Consider the following 7,040-nt stretch of genomic DNA (forward strand, 5'->3'; position numbering starts at 1 on the left):
ATTGAGCAACTCTTCCAAATATTCCCTCCATCTGCCCAAGGCATCCACAGGGTTCACCAGCAGTTTTCCTGACCTGTCCAAAATACTTGTCATTTCCTTCTTACCTCCTTTTCGAAGACCGCTAATTACACTCCAGAATGGTTTTCCAGCAGTTTGACCCATTGTCTCCAGCCTGTCTTCCCAAGATTTCTTCTTGGATGCTGCAATTATCTGTTTGGCTTTGTTTCTTTCTTCAACATAACTTTCTCTGTCTACCTGAGTTCTAGTATGTAGCCATTTTTGATACACCTTCTATTTCCTTTTACAGGCTGCCTTGACTGTGTCATTCCACCAAGCTGTTTGCTTCATCCTTCTTTTACACAGTTCCAAGACATTCTTTAGCCACTTCTAGTACTGTGTCCCTGTACCTTGTCCATTCCTTTTCCAATGACTGTAATTGACTACATTCAACTAACTGGTACCTTTCTGAGATCGCTGTTATGTACTTGTGCCTGATTTCCTTATCCTGAAGTTTCTCCACTCTTATCCACCTACATATGGACCTGACCTGCTGTATTTTCGGCCTCACAATCGCAATATAACTGCAGATTAAATAATGATCAGTGTCATCAAAGAATCCTCTGAATACACGTGTGTCCCTCACAGCCTTCCTGAATTCCTGGTCTGTTATTATACAATGACAGAGCTGGCTCCCCTGCCTTCCCAAGTATACCGGTGAATGTTCTTATGTTTAAAAAATGAGTTTGTGATTACTAAGCCCATACTGGCACAGAAATCCAAGAGTTGTTTCCCGTTCCTGTTGGCCTCCATATCCTCTCCAAATTTACCCATAACCTTTACATACCCTTCTGTTCCATTTTCCAATCCTGGCATTAAAATCACCCATGAGAACACTGTCCTTGTCCTTTACTCTAACAACTATGTCACTGAGTGCGTCATATAAACTATCCATCTTATCTTGATCTGTCCCTTCACAATTGCAAATGTACTGACACAATCCTAATTTTCTTGTTAGACACTGTCAAATCTATCCACATCAGTCGTTCGTTTACGTATCTTACTGTAACTACGCTGGATTCCATTTATTTCCTGATGTAAAGCCCTACACCCCATTGTGCTATTCCTGCTTTGACTCCTGACAGGTAAACCTTGTATTCTCCCACTTCCTCTTCTTTCTCACCCCCTTACCCGAATGTCACTAACAACTAAAACGTCCAACCCCATCTTACTTGCAGCCTCTGTCAGCTCTACTTTCTTCCCAGAGTAGCCCCCATTGATATTAATAGCTCGCCATCTCATTACCATTTGTTTGCCAAGTCATATCTTAGGAGTCCCTGGTTTGTCAGTTAGAGGTGGGACTCCGTCACCTCCGAAGATCCGAGGCATATTGCTCTGATTGTTGTCAGCATCATATTTAAAGTACCAGGGAAGCAGGTTACTAGCCTTACTTGCCCCGAGTCCCATTGGTTATTACCCAATATTTGGTCACGTTGCACTACAATTTTTTTTCGCAATTCACTTTATTGTATCCTCATCTTTTCTTAGATCTATCCATGTAATCTTCAACACTGTTCTGCAGCACTGAATTTGATAAGCTTCTGTTCTCTTCTTGACTGCTCATCGTCGACGATACACTTCCATAAAAGACTGCACTCCAGACAAATATGTTCATGAAGGATTTTTTATCGCTTAAATTTATATTATACATTAAAAGCATTATTGTTTTTCAGAAATGCTTCTTTTTCTATTTCCATTCCATATTTATATCATCTCTACTTCAGCCATCATCAGTTACTCTTAAGCTCAAATAGCAAACGATATATACAGCCTTTACAGTTTCTTTTCCAAACATAATTCCCTGACGATGGCTTGATTTAGTTAATAGCATTCCTATATCCTGTAGTTCTTTTATTGATGCTCATCTTGTAACCTCTCCTCGAAACTGTATCCATTCCATTTAGTTAATCTTTTGCTTCTTCTGCATCACTGACATAATTACAATCTTACTGGTAAACCTCAAAGTATATATTTCTTCATCTTGAACTTTAATCTCCTTAACAAGTTGCTTACTGGTTTCTTTCAAAGCTTTCTCGCCCTGAAGATAGAATAACTTCGGGAGTATTCTCAACACTATCTCACTCTCTTCTCATCTACGTGTTCATTCTAGTGTCTATAGACTCTATTAAGTGCAGTCAGGTCTGTGTTCATGCTGGAAACAAATTTCCGCTGGGCGCATTTTATTCCTTCTATCTTCAAAACTCTGAGATCGTAGTTGAATCAACAAAGTCGAAAGATTTCTTTGAACTTGTACGGTAGGTTACCGAGTTTCTAAACTACCTTCGACCCTTTAGAAGCAGGAGAGTGACACCCTGGAGGAGCACTTTGGGGACTGCATTCTGGCTCTGGGGTACCCAGAGGCCACTGGCATGGGCCTAGAGTGGTCGCCATATTCTCTGGATCCGAACACATGAAACTCCTCTTTGTGGGCCTATACTAATGACACGCTGTAGATCAACAACTCCAAAACCATTCCTGGGTCATTCAGGGGGTCATCGACTGCATCTATGTTCTGACACTTCAGCGGGTCATGCAGAAATTCGCTATTCGTCTGCGCCGTATCATCGCCCATGGTGGCAGGCATATGGAACATGTGACAGCCTAAATCCGAATATCTTTAGTGACGTTTACATGCTGAATAATGCGTGGGCACGTCGTGGTTTGTAACTAATTTACGTTTTTGATCATGTTGTTTCATAATTGTCACCCTCTGCCTTTTAAAGAAGTATAGGCGAAACATTTAAGCCACGAAATTGATTTATCCAGTTGTATATAAGGGACCTAATGTGACAATTAGTAACATAATACGAGGGTCATTCACTAGTTAAAGAAACAAACTGGTTAGAGAAAAAGCGTTTATCTCTACCAAAGAACACTTTTTCTATTTTTCAGTATAATCACCCTGAACATTAATGCACTTTTTCCAATGGACTATAAACTTTTTCATTCCGGCAGCAAAGAACTCTATATCTTGATGTCGCGACCCAATTTCTCAAAAACTTTTTTACGTCTCGTTGTCCTGGAACCACTTCCCACGTAACGCCTCCTTCAACGCACCTAGGCAAATTGAAATCCCTAGCTTCTAAATCAGGACTGTAAGGGGGATGAGGCAGTACTTCCCAGGCCATTTTGTCGATGGTTTCACGGGTTATTTGAGCAATACGACGACGTGCGTTGTCTTGCTGGAGAATCACACCTCTCCACTGAGATCCACGACGTCTCTCTCTCATGGCTGCCCTCACCTTGTTTAAAAGCAATTCCGAGTAGTATTGGTTGTTCATTGTACGCTGCTCTCAGAAAAAAACTGGACCTGCTGATGCTTAGGTTTTGAATTTTTTCTTGACAGTTGAGTTAGTGGGATTCCAGTCCACGTATATTTTGATTCTGGCTCACATTAGTGAAGGCATGTTTCACCACAATTTAAAATTTTGTTGAGGAAGTGCTCACCTTCTAGACCTACATCTACATCCATACACCGGAAGTCACCTGACGGTGTGTGGCTGAGGTACCTCTATTGGTCCTCTCTTCTATTCCAATCTCGTATTGTTCGTGGAAAAAAGATTTTCGGTATGCCTGTTTGTGGGCTCTAATCTCTCAGATTTTATCCTCATGGTCTCTTCGCGAGATACATGTAGGAGGGAGCAATATACTGCTTGACTCCTCGGTGAACGTATGTTCTCAGAACTTAGAACTACTTAAACCTAACCAACCTAAGGACATCACACACACATCCATGCCGGGGCAGGATTCGAATCTGCCACCATAGCAAAAGCCATGAAAGTACCAAGCTTGTCGTACTAACAGTTTTTTCCCCAGACCAATTTGTCTCTATGTTATTGAAAGAACCTGGCATTACACGCAATTAAGGACGACAGGACAACAAAGATTAAAGAAGAAAGTACTAGAGTAGAAGACGAAAGGGCTGCTCTGTGAGAAGCAGTCCCCGGTTGCCATGCTCGCTACGTCGCTACGCCGTCGTCAGAAACCACCACCGCCTCTCAAAGCCATACCAGACGCATCCGCCTGCCAGTGTGACGTCAGACATGGCCGCTTTGATCCTGATGCAGTTTCCAATTCCTCTGTGATGGTCTGGATAGATATCTGCCTATTACACTTTACGACGCTCTTCAACTGTCGGCGGTCTCTGCCAGACGAAGTCGGCCTGTACGCTTTTGTGCTGTATAAGTCCCTTCACGTTTCCACTTCACTATCACACCGGAAACAATGGACCTACGGATGTTTAGGAGTGTGGAAATCTCGCGTACAGACGTATGACACAAGTGACACTCAATCACCTGACCTCGTTCGAAGTCCGTGAGCTCCAGGGAGCTGCCATTCTGCTCTCTCATGATGTCTAATGACTACTGAGGTTGCTCCTATGGAGTAGCTGGCAGTAGGTGGCAGCACACTGCACGTAATATGAAAAACGTATGTTTGTGGGGGGTGTCCGGATACTTCTCATCACATAGTGTATTTTATTTGCTTTTTTCTACAGGACACCTGAAAAAAAAACGTGAATGGACTCAAACAACCGCATGCACACGCTTTATTCACCATGTAAACGTCACTATAGTTTTTTTTTTAAATTTAGTTTATGACATGATCGACATGCCTGTCATCATTAGCGATGATGTGGCGCCCCGAATAGCGAAATTCTGCATGACCCACTGATGCGCTGGAATATCGATGCTGTCGACGACGTCCTGAAGGGCTGTTTTCAGCTCAGCAATGGTTTTGAGGTTATTGCTGTCTTTAATACAGCCCCAAAGAAAGGAGTCGTATGTGTTCTGATCTGGATAATATGGCAGCCATTCGAGGCCCATGCCAGTGGTCTCTGACTACTCCAGAGCCCGAATGCATTCCCCAACAGTGGTCCTCCAGGACATTAAACACTCTCCTGCTTTGATGGGATCGAGCTCCGCCTTGCATGAACCAGACCTTGTCGAAATCAGAATCACTTTGGTTAATGTTGATGAAATCATGTTCTAAAATCTTCATGTACCATTCACTAGTAGTACTGGATCAAGGGCATTGCTACCCCAAAGTACCATTACCTAAAATGGCGCTGATGAATTCATTCAAGATGGAGGTAATGACGTTGTCCAAGATGGTGGGTGCCACGTCAATCAAAATGGCGGCTTCTGGTGGGAAGTTTGAATTTTGGCAGGAAATTGCCATCCCCCTCCCCCAGAAAAATGGTGTGAAGTTCTAATTCCAACAGGATAATGCACCACAAGCTTCTCTTATCTCTAATAAGCAAAGACAATTGCGTGGAAAAGGACTTGTCTTTATTATTTAACCAGTTTCAAGCAGGTGTGTTCGCCACTGGGTCTGGACTCCAACTGGCTTAGTTGATATTGGTGCCGCCAGAGGGTGCTCGCCTGCCGTCAGTTCATGACGCAAGTACCGTCATTCAAGATGGCTACACCCAGTGTGTTCACCACTGGGGCTGCACTCCAACTGGCTTAGTTCATATTGTTACCACCAAAGGGCGCTACCATGACGTCAGATGATGAAGCAAGTGCCAGTATTCAAGATGGCGTCACCCAGTGTGTCCACCACCAGCTCTAAGCCCAACTGTTTTAGTTCATATCATCTCTACCGCAGGGCTCTTCCGTGATGTCGGGTGACGACACAAGATCATCTGCTATCTCTCTCTCTCGCGCGTCATAGCTGGACACGTGCCGTGTCAGGGACCTGCGAGCGAGCGACCGCTGACATCACAGCCTCAAGCCCGCACCTTTATACTCGCGCTGTACATAGTCTTCTGTAAATATGCTAACGAATTTAACTGAACACAGGTGATACCAACATGGCCCATCTAGCCTATCAATTACCTAAGTACTTAATTCCATTTCAATTTTAATCATATTCAATAAGTGAATTTACAATTTCAATATTCAGTGATCAAATGAGAAGTTCCACATTTTCCCACTATGAGCACAGTATTCATTCTTGTCCTAGCACCCCCTACGCTAGAATGCTGCACCCCTATTGGCTACTGCATTAGTCACATGATTCAACTTCATAGAACTTAGGACTTGAAATTAATTTTCATCAATGCCACACCCACCTGGACTTGGAATCAAGTAGTTGAAGTCTTCACCACGATCCTCAACCCAGCAGCACATCTCCTTACCGACCCATGTTGTCGTGCTTATAGGGTTCGTGGGTGGCCCAACCACGCATTACGTCTGGACACGTATTCTAGGTTGGAAATTTTGTCCACCAGCAGAGGAGGCTAGGTCCTGGGAACTGTCCATCATGCGTGCATATACACAGACAGACAGACAGAAAACAGAGCAAACGCTCTCTGAATGTGGAGGTGACTGATACAGTCAAGTACAGTGCTATATTACACCTCCCGATCAGTGCATTTGGGTTAGAATGTTGGCAGCGGTGTTACATTTACAATCAATTTTAGAACACAGAAAGAGATGTTATGTCATGATCGCATGAATAGATCTGACCGAAAATCGATAGAATTGCGAAAAATGACGAGGGAATAGGTATAAGTTGACCGAATATACACTGAAATGCAGGGAAAATGAGGAGTACTTGTGTATCTTCTGGTTCGCACCAAACAATTTGTACAAGGGAGCAAGTATGTGGCAACAAGAGTAAACCGGGAAAACGTTGGCATTGAAAGGAAGGGATGTGAGAGGCAGTCATTTTTTCCATTGATGTAGTATTATACCGTATGTCTATTGAGGTACCAGTGATGCATGCGAGTTGACTACTGTATTTAGTGCTTTTCAGGACACAGAACTATTCATCTCTACACTTACTTGCGTCTTCGCTGAAGGATAACTGAGAGTGGATGGGTTGATCGATTGAGATACAGCTGTAACAAGGTATGATTTAATGGTTGACTGATTCATTCTAGAGCAGGAGAAATTGCTAGAGGTAAATTTTTTTCCCAGTGTTCTGTCCGGATGCATTAGTCACGTGACATAGCCTGTGTTCTACTCGCATACAGCCCC

Source organism: Schistocerca americana, chromosome 11, assembly GCF_021461395.2.
Source record: "Schistocerca americana isolate TAMUIC-IGC-003095 chromosome 11, iqSchAmer2.1, whole genome shotgun sequence".
Lineage (NCBI taxonomy): Eukaryota > Metazoa > Arthropoda > Insecta > Orthoptera > Acrididae > Schistocerca > Schistocerca americana.